At 45.8% G+C, this 15,868-nt stretch overlaps 1 protein-coding gene across 7 annotated transcripts in view; it reads left to right on the top strand.

The window, feature by feature from the left end:
- Positions 1-3,493: 3,493 nt before the first annotated feature.
- Positions 3,494-15,868, top strand: part of LOC137369807 (solute carrier family 45 member 4-like) — a 120,898-nt gene continuing 108,523 nt past the window's right edge. Inside the window, exons 1-2 of one of the 7 annotated variants that reach the window (XM_068031324.1) lie at positions 3,494-3,708; positions 5,211-5,315. The gene's annotated coding sequence lies outside the window, so the exon portion shown is untranslated. Of the gene's footprint in view, positions 3,709-3,736; positions 3,868-4,059; positions 4,331-4,512; positions 4,590-5,210; positions 5,316-15,868 lie in introns of those variants that run through there. The other 6 variants (XM_068031328.1, XM_068031325.1, XM_068031327.1 and 3 more) reach the window with 6 other exon arrangements.

The raw sequence follows: 15,868 nt of genomic DNA, 5'->3' as shown, positions 1-15,868 counted from the left end.
TCTGAATGAGCCTACCATGGGGAACCTTATCAAACGCCTTGCTAAAATCCATATACACCACATCCACTGCTCTTCCTTCATCAATGTGTTTTGTCACATCTTCAAAGAATTCAATAAGGCTTGTGAGGCATGACCTGCTCCTCACAAAGCCATGCTGACTGTCTCTAATCAAACCATACTTTTCCAAGTAATCATAAATCCTGTCTCTCAGAATCCTCTCCAATAATTTGCCCACTACCGACGTAAGACTGACTGGTCTATAATTCCCAGGGTTATCCCTATTCCCTTTCTTGAACAAGGGAACAACATTTGCCACCCTCCAATCATCCGGTACTACTCCAGTGGACAGTGAAGACACAAAGATCATCGCCAAAGGCGCAGCAATCTCTTCCCTAGCTTCCCGTAATATCCTTGGATATATCCCGTCTGGCCCCGGGGACTTATCTGTCCTCATATCATTCAAAATTTCCAGAACATCCTCCCTCTTAACCTCAACCTGTTTGAGCATATCAGCCTGTTCCACGCTGTCCTCACAAACGACCAGGTCCCTCTCATTAGTGAATACTGAAGCAAAGTATTCATTTAGGACCTCCCCTACCTCCTCCGACTCCAGGCACAAGTTCCCTCCACTATCCCTGATCGGCCCTACCCTCACTCTGGCCATCCTCTTGTTCCTCACATAAGTGTAGAACGCCTTGGGATTTTCCTTAATCCTACCCGCCAAGACTTTTTCATGTCCTCTTCTCGCTCTCCTAAGTCCATTCTTCAGTTCCTTCCTGTCTACCTTGCAACCCTCTAGAGCCCTGTCTGATCCTTGCTTCCTCAACCTTAAGTAAGCTTCCTTCTTCCTCTTGACTAGCTGTTCCACATCTCTTGTCATCCAAGGTTCCTTCACCCTACCATCCCTTCCCTGCCTCATCGGGACAAACCTATCCAGCAGTCGCAGCATGTGCTCCCTAAACAACCTCCACATTTCTGTCGTGCATTTCCCTGAGAACATCTGTTCCCAATTTATGCTCTCCAGTTCCTGCCTAATAGCATTGTAATTTCCCCCTCCCCCAATTAAATATTTTCCCATCCCGTCTGCTCCTGTCCCTCCCCATGACTATAGTAAAGGGCAGGGAGTTGTGATCACTATCACCGAAATGCTCTCCCACCGAGAGATCTGCCACCTGGCCTGGTTCGTTGCCAAGCACCAAGTCTAACATAGTCTCCCCTCTAGTCGGCCTATCTACATATTGAGTCAGGAAACCTTCCTGGACACACCTGACAAAATCTGCTCCATCCAAACTATTTGCACTAAGGAGGTTCCAATCAATAGTAGGGAATTGAAGTCACCCATGACAACAACCCTGTTACTTCTGCACCTTTCCAAAATCTGCCTCCCAATCTGTTCCTCCACGTCTCTGCTGCTATTGGGGGGTCTATAGAAAACTCCCAACAAAGTAACTGCTCCTTTCCTGGTTCTGACTTCCACCATAATGACTCAGTAGACAAACCCTCCTCGACGACCTCCCTTTCTGCAGCTGTGATACTATCCCTGATTAACAATGCCACTCCCCCACCTCTTTTACCTCCCTCCTTATTCCTTTTGAAACATCTAAACCCTGGAACATCCAACATCCATTCCTGCCCCTGTGATATTCACGTCTCCGTAATGGCCACAACATCGTAGCTCCAAGTACTGATCCATGCTCTAAGTTCATCACCCTTATTCCTGACACTTCTTGCGTTAAAATAGACAATCCTGCGATTACTACTCTGCTCGTCCTGCCTTTCAGCTTCCATCCTAACTCCCTATATTCGCTTTTCAGGTCCTCATCCCTTTTCCCAGCTATGTCATTGGTACAGATATGTACCACAACCTCTGGCTGCTCCCCCTCCTTGATTTTTTATTTAGAGATACAGCACTAAAACAGGCCCTTTGTCCCACCGAGTCTGTGCCGACCAACAACCACCCACTCATACTAACTCTACAGTAACCCCATATTCCCTACCACCTACCTGCACCAGGGGCAATTTACAATGGCCAATTTACCTATCACCTGCAAGTCTTTGGTGGTGGGAGGAAGCCGGAGCACCCAGCAAAAACCCACGCGGTCACAGGGAGAACTTGCAAACTCCGCACAGGCAGTACCCAGAATTGAACCCGGGTCCCTGGAGCTGTGAGGCTGAGGTGCTAACCACTGCATTGCTGGCAAGACCACTGTTGTTAGGAAAGGAGTTCCAGGATTTTGACCCAGCAACAATGAAGGAACAGCGATACAATTCCAAGTTAGGATGGTGTGTAACTTGGAGGGGAACTTGCAGGTGGTGGTGTTCCCATTCACCTGCTGTCTTTGTCCTTCTAGGTGGTAGAGGTTGTGGGTTTAGAAATTGTTATTGAAGGAGCCTTGGTGAGTTGCTGCACTGCATCTTGTATGTGGTGCACACTGCAGTCGCTAGGCGCAAGTGGAGAGAGTGAATATTTAAGGTGGTGGATGGGGTGCCAATCAAGCAGCTGTTTTGTCCTGGATGGTGTCAAGCTTCTTAACCGTTGTTGGTGATGGAGTCTTCCAGGAAAGTGGAGTATTCCATCACATTCTGGATTTGTGCCTTGCAGATGGTGGAAAGGCTTTAAGGAGTCGGGAGGGGAGCCACTTGCTGCAAAATATGCAGCTTCTGACCTGCTATTGTAGCCACAGTTTTTATGTGGCTGGTCCAGTTACATTTCTCCCAGGATGTTGATGTTGGGGAATTCAACAAAGGCAATGTCATTCAACGTCAAGGGGAAGTGGTTAGACTCTCTTGTTGGACATAGTCATTACCTGTGTGAAGTGAATGTTACTTGCCACTTATCAACCTAGTATGTGCAGTAAGCCTGCAGTATGTGATGCACCCATACCAAAGAGCAGAGCTGTCAAATTAGCCTTGATAGCATGCCTTCGTAGGTAAGTCATCCGAATGCTCCAAAGCTGTCCTCATGCACTGAGGAGATGCGTGCATGTCTCTCTATTAACCAGGATAGAAATCCATGAGCAACCCTTACCTTGTTTAGCCAGCTGAAAATATTAAATCTACACATTGAAATAAGCTCATAGATCCCTGAGTACTGGGAAAGACAAGTGCATCGAGGGAAGTGGGAAAGGGGTTAAGGGAGAGAGGGGTGGGATCGAGATGAATGGCGGGGAAGGAAAGTTGGGGTTTAGGGTCAGGGAGGGAGGAAGTGGAGACAAGGAGGGGTGAGGGGACAGAGAGAGGAGAAGCAGGAGGGAATGCGGTAGGGAGAGAGGATGGGGAGAGGGGGGTGGAAGGGGAATAGAGATGAGGAGGGAGAGGGAGGAAAGAGGGTAGGAAGGGCGAGAGATAGATGGGGAGGGGGAGTTGGCCATGGTGAGATAGAGGAGGGGGTGGAGTGTGTGAGGAGAAGAGCTGAGTAGAAGGGTAGGGAAGGGAATAAGGACAGGGAGCTGAGGGAGGAGCGCATGCGCTCCTGTGGCGCGCGGCGTCTTTAAGGAGCCGTCACCGGAAGTTGTCGTTAACGGCTGTTTCTTCGATTTAAAAATCCTCCCCCGGCCCTTCTCCCGGGAAATGGTGAGAGAGCGGATCAGATACGATCGTTACACACACCCGGCAACACTGCACACTGAGTCGCTGACACTGCTCCCGGACTGCGGGAGAGCGATTCCTGCCCGAGGCCCCACTTCTGCAGCCGATCCGCGGGGAAAGGTGAGCGGCCGGGGAGCAGCTCAGTGAGGGAGGTTGAATCCGGGGATGGGGAGCCGGGCACAAGAGCAACTCATCCAGGGACCGAGAGGAGAGTTGGGGGCGGGTGGTAACGGAGAGGTGAAGAAAGCTCTGGAGCCGAGGAGCCGGCAGTGAGAGCAGGTACTGCCGGGGGCTGGTAGCCGGGCATGGGGGCGGGGGTGCTGCTGATGCGCCAAGAGCCGGGTTAATGCTGCAGCGATTCCCTCCGCCCAGACTTGGCCGTGTCGGGGGGGAGGAGAGGGGATAGAGAGAGTGAGATGTGTCACTGTGCGGGATCTGGCTTCACATTAGCCCCCACCCCCGGGGCACTGCAAACTGAGGCTGGGACCGCAGTGGGGGAGGCGGGTGAAATTCATGCATACGTTTGTCTTTTTAAAAACAAAAACATATAGGTCGGATGCGTGTCCTGAATAGTTAAAAGTTGTGGCATATGCATTTGGCCACTGTCTCAATGATGCATTTGGAACAGGCGTCTGTTTGTAAACTTTAGATATTTATTGTAGGCTTTTCAATGATCTCTTGCGCCTGTTGCTATTTATGTTGGACATTACGAGTTTACAATTGAAACATAATCCCATACAAGGTAATTCAGTCGATTATTTGACAGCTGGGCTGTAGTGAAGGCTCCGGTTTGTTTTTGTTAGTTTTTTTTTACTTGGCCATTCCCGTCTGTTTTGATTCTCTGATCCCGGTTGGATGATGCATGGTTTTGATTCTGATTTGTTGTATCCGACTTTCTTGCAGCGTCCTGATTATCCATGGATTCTGTACCTTTCAGTCTGTTGAAAAGGGCTTTCATGATTTCCGTCCGGGGATCTGTCTATTCTCCCTATTTTGTAGAGGCAAGTGCGTTGATTTCACTGTCATGGGACTAGGTGTGAAACACGCATTTCCCAGCACTAGAATCCCATAAGATTTGGCAGCTTATATAATGTGTTTTTAATGCCTCCTAAAATGGAAGAGGTATGTTGGCAGTGAGTGCCTCTTTGAAACGAGAAGAAATGAAATTACACTAGCCTCGTAAAACTCCATCCTTTTACTCGTTAGGGTGTGTTTTAAATGTCTTTGTTTTTAACCGTTTTCGTGGCGAACCTCGCTTTTTTTTCTTATTTGTGCCACATTAGTTTAACCTAATCCTAAATCATTCAGCCATAAAGGTCAGTGCGATTGCATAATATCTCATTTACGGTCGCATGATCATTTACTATCGATGACCAGCTTTCCTGGTTCCAAGTTTAACTTTTTAAAAAAACCTAAAATATGAGGTTTTTTAAACAATTTGGACTTGGCCGGAGATTAGATGGCTAATTATGCAAGTGAAAGACGATTGAATTATTTTGTGTTGAACTTTAATTTAAAAAGTGAATGTCATTAGGGGAAATATATTTTTGTAGTGTGGTGTTTTTGAAGACTAATGGACAGTGTCTATTTGGGTGTCGTTTTAACGCAATTAATCGCTTTAGCTGTAGGTATCTTCATTATGATGCTGTATTCTCGCTGTGTTTAAACCGTCGTACTGGACACATTTCATCTTGGTGTCTCCACAGACTTTAAGCTTCCTAATTAAGGTAAATTGAAGAAATGCAATTAACTGAATTAATCTTTATCAAAATATTTTTTTGTAAAATACAACCAGTCATTGCTATTCAATGTAAATTTAGAAATACATTTGTGCGTTAACTAGTGAAGGTTATTTTGGAGATTAAAGTACATTTTCAAAGCTATGTGGGCCCCATTTAATTAGCATACTGTAACTGGTCGAATCTTTTTTTGGGGTTGCTGCCTGGATAAGACTGGAAGCCTTTTTTTTTAAGGAAATCTTGTTAGTTCTTTGGAAGTGTTACACTGAATAAATATTTGGTGTTTCCTGAGAGGAGGAACTGCCTCCCAGAAGGGAGCACAAGGGCTTCATTGTGCCTGATAGTTCAGATGAATGGTAAGGATTTCACCACATCCCTGGAGCTTCTGTCTGCAAATGCCCCTCAGACTTGGAACCATAGTGTCTTCCAGTAAGTATTGATAAATTAATTTACTTGCATTGAATTAAAATTGTTTCACCTTTTTATTCAAGCTTAAGGCAATTCTTTCAGTAAATCCTTGAAGAGTTTAATGTAAATGCCCCATTATCTGCCTCGCAGTTCAATAAGAATATATATGTAGCTGACTGATCCTTTGTGCAATCTGGAAAATATGCAGTAGTAGCGGAAAAAACTTCTCAAATGCCTATGAAGAGTTGTAACCAGTAACGGCATTAAAATCTTGTCTATATGGATGGGTGTGTTTTCGGCCCTTTTTTATGAGCATTCTTTTGGGCCTCCTTATCTCGAGAGACAATGGATACGCGCCTGGAGGTGGTCAGTGGTTTGTGAAGCAGCGCCTGGAGTGGCTATAAAGGCCAATTCTGGAGTGACAGGCTCTTCCACAGGTGCTGCAGAGAAATTTGTTTGTTGGGGCTGTTGCACAGTTGGCTCTCCCCTTGCGCCTCTGTCTTTTTTCCTGCCAACTACTAAGTCTCTTCGACTCGCCACAATTTAGCCCTGTCTTTATGGCTGCCCGCCAGCTCTGGCGAATGCTGGCAACTGACTCCCACGACTTGTGATCAATGTCACACGATTTCATGTCGCGTTTGCAGACGTCTTTATAACGGAGACATGGACGGCCGGTGGGTCTGATACCAGTGGCGAGCTCGCTGTACAATGTGTCTTTGGGGATCCTGCCATCTTCCATGCGGCTCACATGGCCAAGCCATCTCAAGCGCCGCTGACTCAGTAGTGTGTATAAGCTGGGGGTGTTGGCCGCTTCAAGGACTTCTGTGTTGGAGATATAGTCCTGCCACCTGATGCCAAGTATTCTCCGAAGGCAGCGAAGATGGAATGAATTGAGACGTCGCTCTTGGCTGGCATACGTTGTCCAGGCCTCGCTGCCATAGAGCAAGGTACTGAGGACACAGGCCTGATACACTCGGACTTTTGTGTTCCGTGTCAGTGCGCCATTTTCCCACACTCTCTTGGCCAGTCTGGACATAGCAGTGGAAGCCTTACCCATGCGCTTGTTGATTTCTGCATCTAGAGACAGGTTACTGGTGATAGTTGAGCCTAGGTAGGTGAACTCTTGAACCACTTCCAGAGCGTGGTCGCCAATATTGATGGATGGAGCATTTCTGACATCCTGCCCCATGATGTTCGTTTTCTTGAGGCTGATGGTTAGGCCAAATTCATTGCAGGCAGACGCAAACCTGTCGATGAGACTCTGCAGGCATTCTTCAGTGTGAGATGTTAAAGCAGCATCGTCAGCAAAGAGGAGTCCTCTGATGAGGACTTTCCGTACTTTGGACTTCGCTCTTAGACGGGCAAGGTTGAACAACCTGCCCCCTGATCTTGTGTGGAGGAAAATTCCTTCTTCAGAGGATTTGAACGCATGTGAAAGCAGCAGGGAGAAGAAAATCCCAAAAAGTGTGGGTGCGAGAACACAGCCCTGTTTCACACCACTCAGGATAGGAAAGGGCTCTGATGAGGAGCCACCATGTTGAATTGTGCCTTTCATATTGTCATGGAATGAGGTGATGATACTTAGTAGCTTTGGTGGACATCCGATCTTTTCTAGTAGTCTGAAGAGACCACGTCTGCTGACGAGGTCAAAGGCTTTGGTGAGATCAATGAAAGCAATGTAGAGGGGCATCTGTTGTTCACGGCATTTCTCCTGTATCTGACGAAGGGAGAACAGCATGTCAATAGTCGATCTCTCTGCACGAAAGCCACACTGTGCCTCAGGGTAGACGCGCTCGGCCAGCTTCTGGAGCCTGTTCAGAGCGACTCGAGCAAAGACTTTCCCCACTATGCTGAGCAGGGAGATTCCACGGTAGTTGTTGCAGTCACCGCGGTCACCTTTGTTTTTATAGAGGGTGATGATGTTGGCATCGCGCATGTCCTGGGGTACTGCTCCCTCGTCCCAGCACAGGCATAGCAGTTCATGTAGTGCTGAGAGTATAGCAGGCTTGGCACTCTTGATTATTTCAGGGGTAATGCTGTCCTTCCCAGGGGCTTTTCCGCTGGCTAGAGAATCAATGGCATCACTGAGTTCCGATTTGGTTGGCTGTATGTCCAGCTCATCCATGACTGGTAGAGGCTGGGCTGCATTGAGGGCAGTCTCAGTGACAGCATTCTCCCTGGAGTACAGTTCTAGGTAGTGCTCAACCCAGCGGTCCATCTGTTTGCGTTGGTCAGTGATTATGTCCCCCGATTTAGATTTGAGGGGGGTGATCTTCTTGATGGTTGGCCCAAGAGCTCTCTTCATGCCATCATACATTCCTCTGATGCTTCCGGTGTCTGAGGCCAGCTGAATATGACTGCATAGGTGTTGCCAGTAGTCGTTTGCGCAACGCCTAGCTGTTCTTTGTGCAGTACTTCTGCCTGCTTTAAGTGCTGCGGATGTTAAATCGCTGGGGGCTTTCTTGTAGTTCAAAAGTGCAATGCGCTTAGCGGCTATGACAGGTTCCAGCTCTTCATTATGAGATTGAAACCAGTCTGCATTTCTCTTCGCACTTTTGCCGTAGGTGGTCAAAGCTGACTCATAGATGGCGTCTCTGATGTGGGCCCACTTGGTCTCAGCATCCCCTGTGGGAGTGTTTTGAAGGGCTGTTACAAGTGAATTTAGAAATTTTTGTAACAGCTGTGGGTGAGAAATTCTGCTCGTGTTGATGCGCGGATGGCCCTTCTGCTTGGAATGATGCAACTTCTTTGGTCTGAGTCTAACCTTGCTGCACACCAGGGAGTGGTCGGTGTCGCAGTCCGCACTGTGGAAGCTGCGTGTGATTTGAACACTGTTTAAGGCGGCTCGCCTTGTGACAATGAGGTCTAGCTGGTGCCAACGACGTGATCTTGGGTGCCTCCATGAAACCTGGTGACAGGGTTTAGTGTGAAAGAACGAGTTGGTGATGCAGAGGTTATGATAGGTACACAACTCAAGCAGTCTCTGCCCGTTCTCATTCATCCTTCCAACGCCATAGCGCCCAAGGCAGGAGGGCCATGAGTCATGGTCGGCCCCAACCCTGGCATTAAAGTCCCCCAGCAGGAATAGGTGTTCGGTGTTGGGGATGCTGCTAATGATATGGAGTTGTTCATAGAACTGGTCTTTAGCTTCAGGTGCGGAGCAGAGTGTTGGAGCATAGATGCTGAGTAGGTGTACTGGACCAGAGGTGGTGAGCAGTCGGATGGACAGTATGCGTTCCGAGCCATTTGAGGGAGGCTCTATCATGCTGAGCAAGGAGTTTGATGGCGAAGCCCACTCCATGCTGTCTTGGTTCTTCAGGATCCCTGCCCTGCCAGAAGAAGGTGTAGTCTTGCTCTGCTAGAGAGCCACTCGCGGGGAGGCGAGTCTCCTGAAGTGCTGCAATGTCCACATTGAATCTACTGAGCTCGTTGTTAATGATGGCGGTCTTCTGAGAATCGTTGATTTGTGTAAGGTCTTCCGACAGGCCAGGACACATAGTTCTGACGTTCCAGCTTGCAAAGCGAAGGGCTGGTACCTTCTTTCCTTTTTTCATGTTGTTTGGTGCGGTGTATCAGTCCACCTTTCGGGCAATGACCCTGAGCTCCAAGCACACATTGAAGCAGGCAGACTGTGGCGGGACAGAACCTTATTGACCGGGGGCTGCCCGGTTTGAGGCGGGCGGTAGCTGTCCAGTGAGGTGCAATGACCTCTCCCACCGACAAAGGCAACCCGTGGCGCCCAGTTTCTACGCCAATTTATCTGGACTTATAACCCGTAACTGCTGCCTTCCGTGTTTCAGTCGCTGTGAGGCAACTATGGAGTGACCTCTCCATGGCGCATGCCTGGGCAAATTTATGGAGGTTGAGAATTGCCCAGTCGTCAAAACCCCCCTCTCGGCCTTTCTGGTGGGGTCCAAAGGAGTGCAGGACACAACGTTTGGCACCAGTATGGCTGCAGGAACTGCCGGAAACATGCCAAAGGTGACACATGACCGCCTACGGGGTTCCGCTCCGGATTTTCTGTTAGGGTTTACTCCCTTAGCCTTGGTCTCTCCCGAGACGCCCACAAGGCAGTGGGGTTGTTGGGGCCCCTACACAGGTGTAGGATGGTGCCGGTGGGAGGAGGGGATGCAAGGGGGAGGGGTAGAGGGAGGGGGTGGGGGGGGGGGGGTGCAGGGGAAGGGGGTGCGGGGTGAAGATGGTGCGAGGGGGGGGCGGGCTGGGACGGGGTTGTGAGGGGGTGAGCTGAGAGGGTGGAGCAGGGAAGGGGACGGGGGTGGGGGGGAGGGGGGGTGGAATCTGGTGCAGGTAATAAGCCATTTCCTCAGTGCCCACCATCGACGTCCGGAAAGCTCATCCACGTCCTTCGGGAGGTGAAGCATCATTTGGCAGACTTAGAGGTGATTACATTTGCTAAGGGTTTTTTTTTTTTGCAGTGGTTTAAATAAAGGCATGCAGCATTGCCGACAGTGCGCTGCAGATGCTCTCCGAGCCATCTCCCGCGGGCGCTTTGAAGTTGCGGCCGGGGGGGCCGTTCGTGGATGTTTTGGGTGTTCGGGGCACCTTTTCACAGGACTTCTCTCGGGTCCCGCAGCTCCTTCTTCACCTCAATGGACTTACCGCATGCCGTGGCTGCAGACACTCTGGACTGTGAAGACAGCAGGATCGGAGATTGAAGTATCGGCAGCTGTTCTCGTCAGTTTCATCCGGATCAATCTGGGATTAGTGTAGGATTAGTATAAATGGGTGGTTGATGTTCGGCACAGACTCGGTGGGCCGAAGGGCCTGCTTCAGTGCTGTATCTCTAATCTATGAGCATTATAGATCTATTTAGTACAGCATGCAAGGTTTACCCATTTAATTAGGGAACAAAATGTAATTTTTGGACTGAGATTTTCTGGTATGAGTAAAATACATAGCTCCACAACCAGTCAGTTAGCATCTAAAAGAAGCAACTTGATATTTGGATGTTCATCTATGATGTTTTGGGTGATTCTGATAAAGGGTCCCTCCCAAAGCATTAATCTCTTTTGTTGTTGACATGCGGTGTAGTTGGCATTTTCTGTGGTTTTTGGTTCCACCTCTTCAGTTTTTCTTTTTAGTATTTGGCTCATTTTGGTAACCTTGCCTCTGAGTCAGAAGCTTGTTGGTTCATGCCCAATCCTAGGATTTGAGTACTTAATCTACACTGGTATTTTAGTGCACTGCTGAAGTATGCTGCATTTCTCATACTGCTGTCTTTCATATCTGGCGTTAAACCCTGACCTCTTCTCTTTTTCCCCCCCCCTGTCTTACTGTTCAGGTTGATGGAAAAAGTTCCATTACAGCATTTGAAAAAGAACTGAGAGTTTGCCAATGTCTTGGCCTAAATTACCATCACCGAAACAGAAGGCGCTGTCTAGTCATGATGCTTCAGCCACTATAATTGCAGGGCAAGCTTGATAGGCCAGCTGGTCTTTTCCTGCCAATTACTTTTGTATGTTTGTTAACCCTTTAACATAAAACACTTCAGAGGGGAAAACCACATATTGAACAATAGAAGAGGTAAGCAAGGCAGAGAGAGGTTTTAAAGTATTTTTGAAAGTGAGGTTGGGAATTGAATGAGGTGTAAATGCTCTTTGACTAAATATGGTGAGGTGCAGGAGAGAAGATACCGAAAGGCCGAAGCCAGAGAGCGTCCAAAAGATGCGTTGGAGGATAGGGTCTGGCTTGTAGGACTGGAATAGATTGCAAAAATCAGATTATGGAGAAACCTGTAGATGAGGACACTTTGAATTTAATCTGTTGGGTGGTGGAGTGGACAGGGGTCATAAAGGAATGGGACTTATTTTAACATCGGATGTGGGTAAGTTGTAGTTTTACATCGAATGTACAACACAGAAACAGACCATTCGGCCCAACTAGCCTGCATTGGTATCTGTACTCCCCACGAGTCTTCTCCCATTCCATCTACATCATCTCAGCCTTTCAGCATATTTTTCTGTTCCCTTTTCTCTCATACTCAAGTTTCCTTTTGAAAGCCTCTGTCTCACCACTTCTGTATGCTAGCGAGTTCCATGTTCAAACTATTAAGTAAAGAAATGTCTCCTTATTTCCCTTTTGGGTTTATTAGTAACTATCTTGTATTTATGGCTCCTAGCTTTGAATTCTCCCTACATCTACCCTACCCAATCCATTCATAATTTTAAAGACCTCTTTCAGGCCACCTAAGTTTTCTTTTTTTTTAAAAAAAAAAAATGAGCTCCAACCGGTTCAGTTTTTCCTGGTAGCTGTAATATCTCAATTCTGGTACCATTTTTGTAAATCTTTTTTGTATTTTCTCCAGTGCTTCCTCGTCCTTTTTAGAGTATTGTGCAAAGGCAATTTTTGGAGTTGTCATAGATCAGTCATTAAACCGCCGAACCGATTTGATGGGCTAAATGGCTGACCTGTGTTAGTTCAGATCTCCACACTATAAGTGGAATCTGACAGTGGTCCTATACAAGTTTAATATAACTTCACTACTTTTGAATTTTATACCCCTAGAAATAAATAACAGCATTTTGTTAGCATTTTTAATTGTGTTGCTGACCTAGGATGCTGTTTTTAATATGTTCTCCTGTATCCCTATTTCCCTTTGCTCTTCTACCCCATTCAGTTTCTTGCATAAGGTGATTTTATTTTTCCTACCAAAGTGCATCACCACACAATTACCGGTTACGTTTCACTGTTCTCTATCTACCCCGTCTACTAGTTTTCTGATGGCTTCTTGCAAGGTGGAATTCAGAAGGTTGGTGAGGAACATATCAGCGCCATTTACACCTAGAGGCAACTAAAGCATCAGTGAAGATTTCACTAAGGTGGTGGTGATGTCCAGTATTGTGAAGGCAGAAAAAGTTATCTTGTATGTAGCTAAAATGTAGGGTTTAAGGCATGGCTTAGTGAACAGGATGCATCAACAGATTTCAGGCTGAAGAATGAAATCGAAATGTGAGCCGCATGGAAGATGGCAGGATCCCCAAAGACACATTGTACAGCGAGCTCGCCACTGGTATCAGACCCACCGGCCGTCCATGTCTCCGCTATAAAGACATCTGCAAATGCGACACGAAATCGTGTGACATTGATCACAAGTCGTGGGAGTCAGTTGCCAGCATTCGCCAGAGCTGGCGGGCAGCCATAAAGACAGGGCTAAATTGTGGCGAGTCGAAGAGACTTGGTAGTTGGCAGGAAAAAAGACAGAGGCGCAAGGGGAGAGCCAACTGTGCAACAGCTCCGACAAACAAATTTCTCTGCAGCACCTGTGGAAGAGCCTGTCACTCCAGAATTGGCCTTTATAGCCACTCCAGGCACTGCTTCACAAACCACTGACCACCTCCAGGCACGTATCCATTGTCTCTCTAGATAAGGAGGCCCAAAAGAAGTGAACAGGATGCATCAACAGATTTCAGGCTGAAGAATGAAATCGAATCTGAATGTATCGAGGGCATGAAGTTTTGATGTGCATAAGTGGCACTTATAGCAACCGTAGACTCTGAATTTTGGAGGGGTGATGTTTGAGACTGGAGCAGCAAGTGACTAGTGGGATAGGAAATTTAGCTTCAGTTAGTGATTGAGGTGCTCTATTTGTAACTCATGTGGTCTTGTTTGCTTTTTTTAAAAGAAGTTTAAATTTGCTTTGGAATGCAGGTTTTGTGACAAGTGTATGAATTAACATTCAAATTGACTAGTAGAAGTGAAAATTCTGGAACAGTTTGAGGCAATTGAACATGACATTTGGGAGGTGTGGTGAGGCACAGGAACTGTAGGGGTTTTGTAAATGGATGAACTAAAATGAGCCTTCATCAACAATTATCTTGTGATCTTTGTAATCCTTGGTTTGAGGTAAGTATGAGTGCAGTTGACTAAATGAAAATCTAATTTAAATAGTATGTTCAAATGATTTGTATATGCACTTTACATAGTGTTTCAGCAGCATGCTATTCCTTCATTTTAAATTGGATGACTGTTATGGGGCTTCTATATTGAAGTATTTTTTGAGGACTCCTACTTTAGTATTTTGACTTTGTTTTATTTGGGAAAACTGAAAAGGATTCCATGGATTTTTTTTTCACTGGGGTAATTGAAAGAGGTCTTTTGGACTTGTTTTGTAAACAACCCTTACTGGAAGTCACCTTTCTTCAGATAAATACCCAGCGGGGGCTTTTTGACTTGGAGGAGATGTTTACAGAGAAGTAACAGGTCCAGATTTATAGGGGTCAGGAGTCTTGACTCGAGATATTGTTTTGATTTCACTTTGAACATTCAGTTGGGGTTTGTACAGTGTTTTGAAAGGGGTTTTAAATCAATCTGCCAAGGACAAAACCCCAACTCGGCCTTTTACATCTCTTTTTGCAAACTTACTGAGCAGTGAGTGTAAGAAATAGAGAAATTGATGCTGCATTCCTCCTGAAGAGCCTGCCAGAAACACCTGTTGCAACATTTCTCCTGGAAAACCTGCCAAACTGATCTTCAATGTTGCCTGAAAAGAACTGTTCTAGAAAGATCCCAGTGACAGCTGTCTGGGATGCCAAACCAAAAAAGGGACAACTGACCTCTTTCCATAGCTTTTTTTTTTCAAGTAATTGACCAAAGTATTTTTTTTTGTCTTGTGCATGTGTACTTTCATATTTCAATCTCTGTTGATGCTTTGTTTCGTTACTGGTTAAGTCTTGTGTAATGAACTGCTAATTTTTTTCTTTATTAAAGAAACCTGGTTGGGGTATTTTATTCTGGGATTAAATAGTAGTCTGACGGTATTGATAACTGGGTAAATATTTAAAAATATGTTGTGACCTGTGGAGAAGTGAAACTAGAAAAGACTGTGCTCCTCCCACCTTGGTCATAACAATCGGGTGCTTTTTTTAAAAAATGAACTGTTTTTGGTTCTTTAACATGGACAGGTGGCGTGCTGATTCAGTAAAAAGGGGAGAGCAATCCGATCATAATTCTGTGCTTGAATAACATTCTTAACATGTCCCAGCATTACTGTGCAAAGCAATAACCTTTGGTGTGATCATCTTCATTTGTCACCTCAAATCATCATTCTTGCCATTACCAGTTATGGACCAATAAGTGCCAGTATTTCACCTGAACAGTTTACGGCTCTCCAGGAGCAACCCAGATTTGGAAGATAAAATGTATATTTGTGTAGCTAGTTTTTATCCTTGAAGGAGTATCAAACTGACTTCTGAAATTTCAAGCTGATTCCTGTCTTGTGTTGTGGAAAAGTGTTAATGGGACTTACTCAATTTTGAGTATCTAACCACTCCGATTCTAAAAGAACTCCCAATGAAGTACGAACAGGCCCACTCAAATTTAAGTGTGAATTCTCTTTTTTTTTTCTCTCTCCCTCACCCCTCCTTGCCCAAATTTCAACTACATCAGGACATTATTTCTGACTTCATTTAGCTGCCATACTCTGTGCATTATGACAGTTTGACAGAATAGCTACCTAATCAAAGCTAGATTTTGTTATTTTTTTTAAAAATAAGTTACTTGGATTTTTTTTTAACCAGATAGTTCTGCATTGTTCTTCTCAATGGTCCATTGATGAACAGAATTTTTTCTTTAAAGCCTAAAATGTTGAGAAGACAGAGTGGGTCTGTTAGTATTGGGAGGGAGTGGAGGTTGGCCATTTTGATGAAGGTCATTCATCAAAATACCATGCTGGCAAGATGATCCTTGCATGTGTTTGCCTGGTGCCAGGTAGTGAGAATAGAGTGGCAGGGGTTTTGCAGGGTCTATTCTCTTCAGGACTCTTGGACCCATTGTATTTTACTGGCATTTTCTGTTTGCAGTTCATTTGCAGGGAATTCTTCCTCTTTTAACCAAGTTCCTCCATTTTCTTTTTTTTTGTAGCTGGGTGTCTCTCCTGCTATGTGCCTTTCTATTGAAAGGTTGTATTTTTGTTGGAACAGTGCATATTATAGTGATACAGTAGAAGCATTTAAAATTATGAAAGGTTGGGACATTGTAGAAAATCAGTTGTTGAGGAGCCTTAATTACAAGCAGTTTTGAACAGAGCAAGATGAATCATTTGAGTTGAGGCTGAAGAATTCATTTAAAGATTAATGGTTGAATTTGAAACTCTTATTTAAAATTAGATGAATCGG

This window comes from Heterodontus francisci, chromosome 5, assembly GCF_036365525.1.
Source record: "Heterodontus francisci isolate sHetFra1 chromosome 5, sHetFra1.hap1, whole genome shotgun sequence".
Classification (NCBI taxonomy): domain Eukaryota; kingdom Metazoa; phylum Chordata; class Chondrichthyes; order Heterodontiformes; family Heterodontidae; genus Heterodontus; species Heterodontus francisci.
Note: the sequence above shows the minus strand (reverse complement) of the source record. Positions and strands in the feature narration are given on the sequence as shown.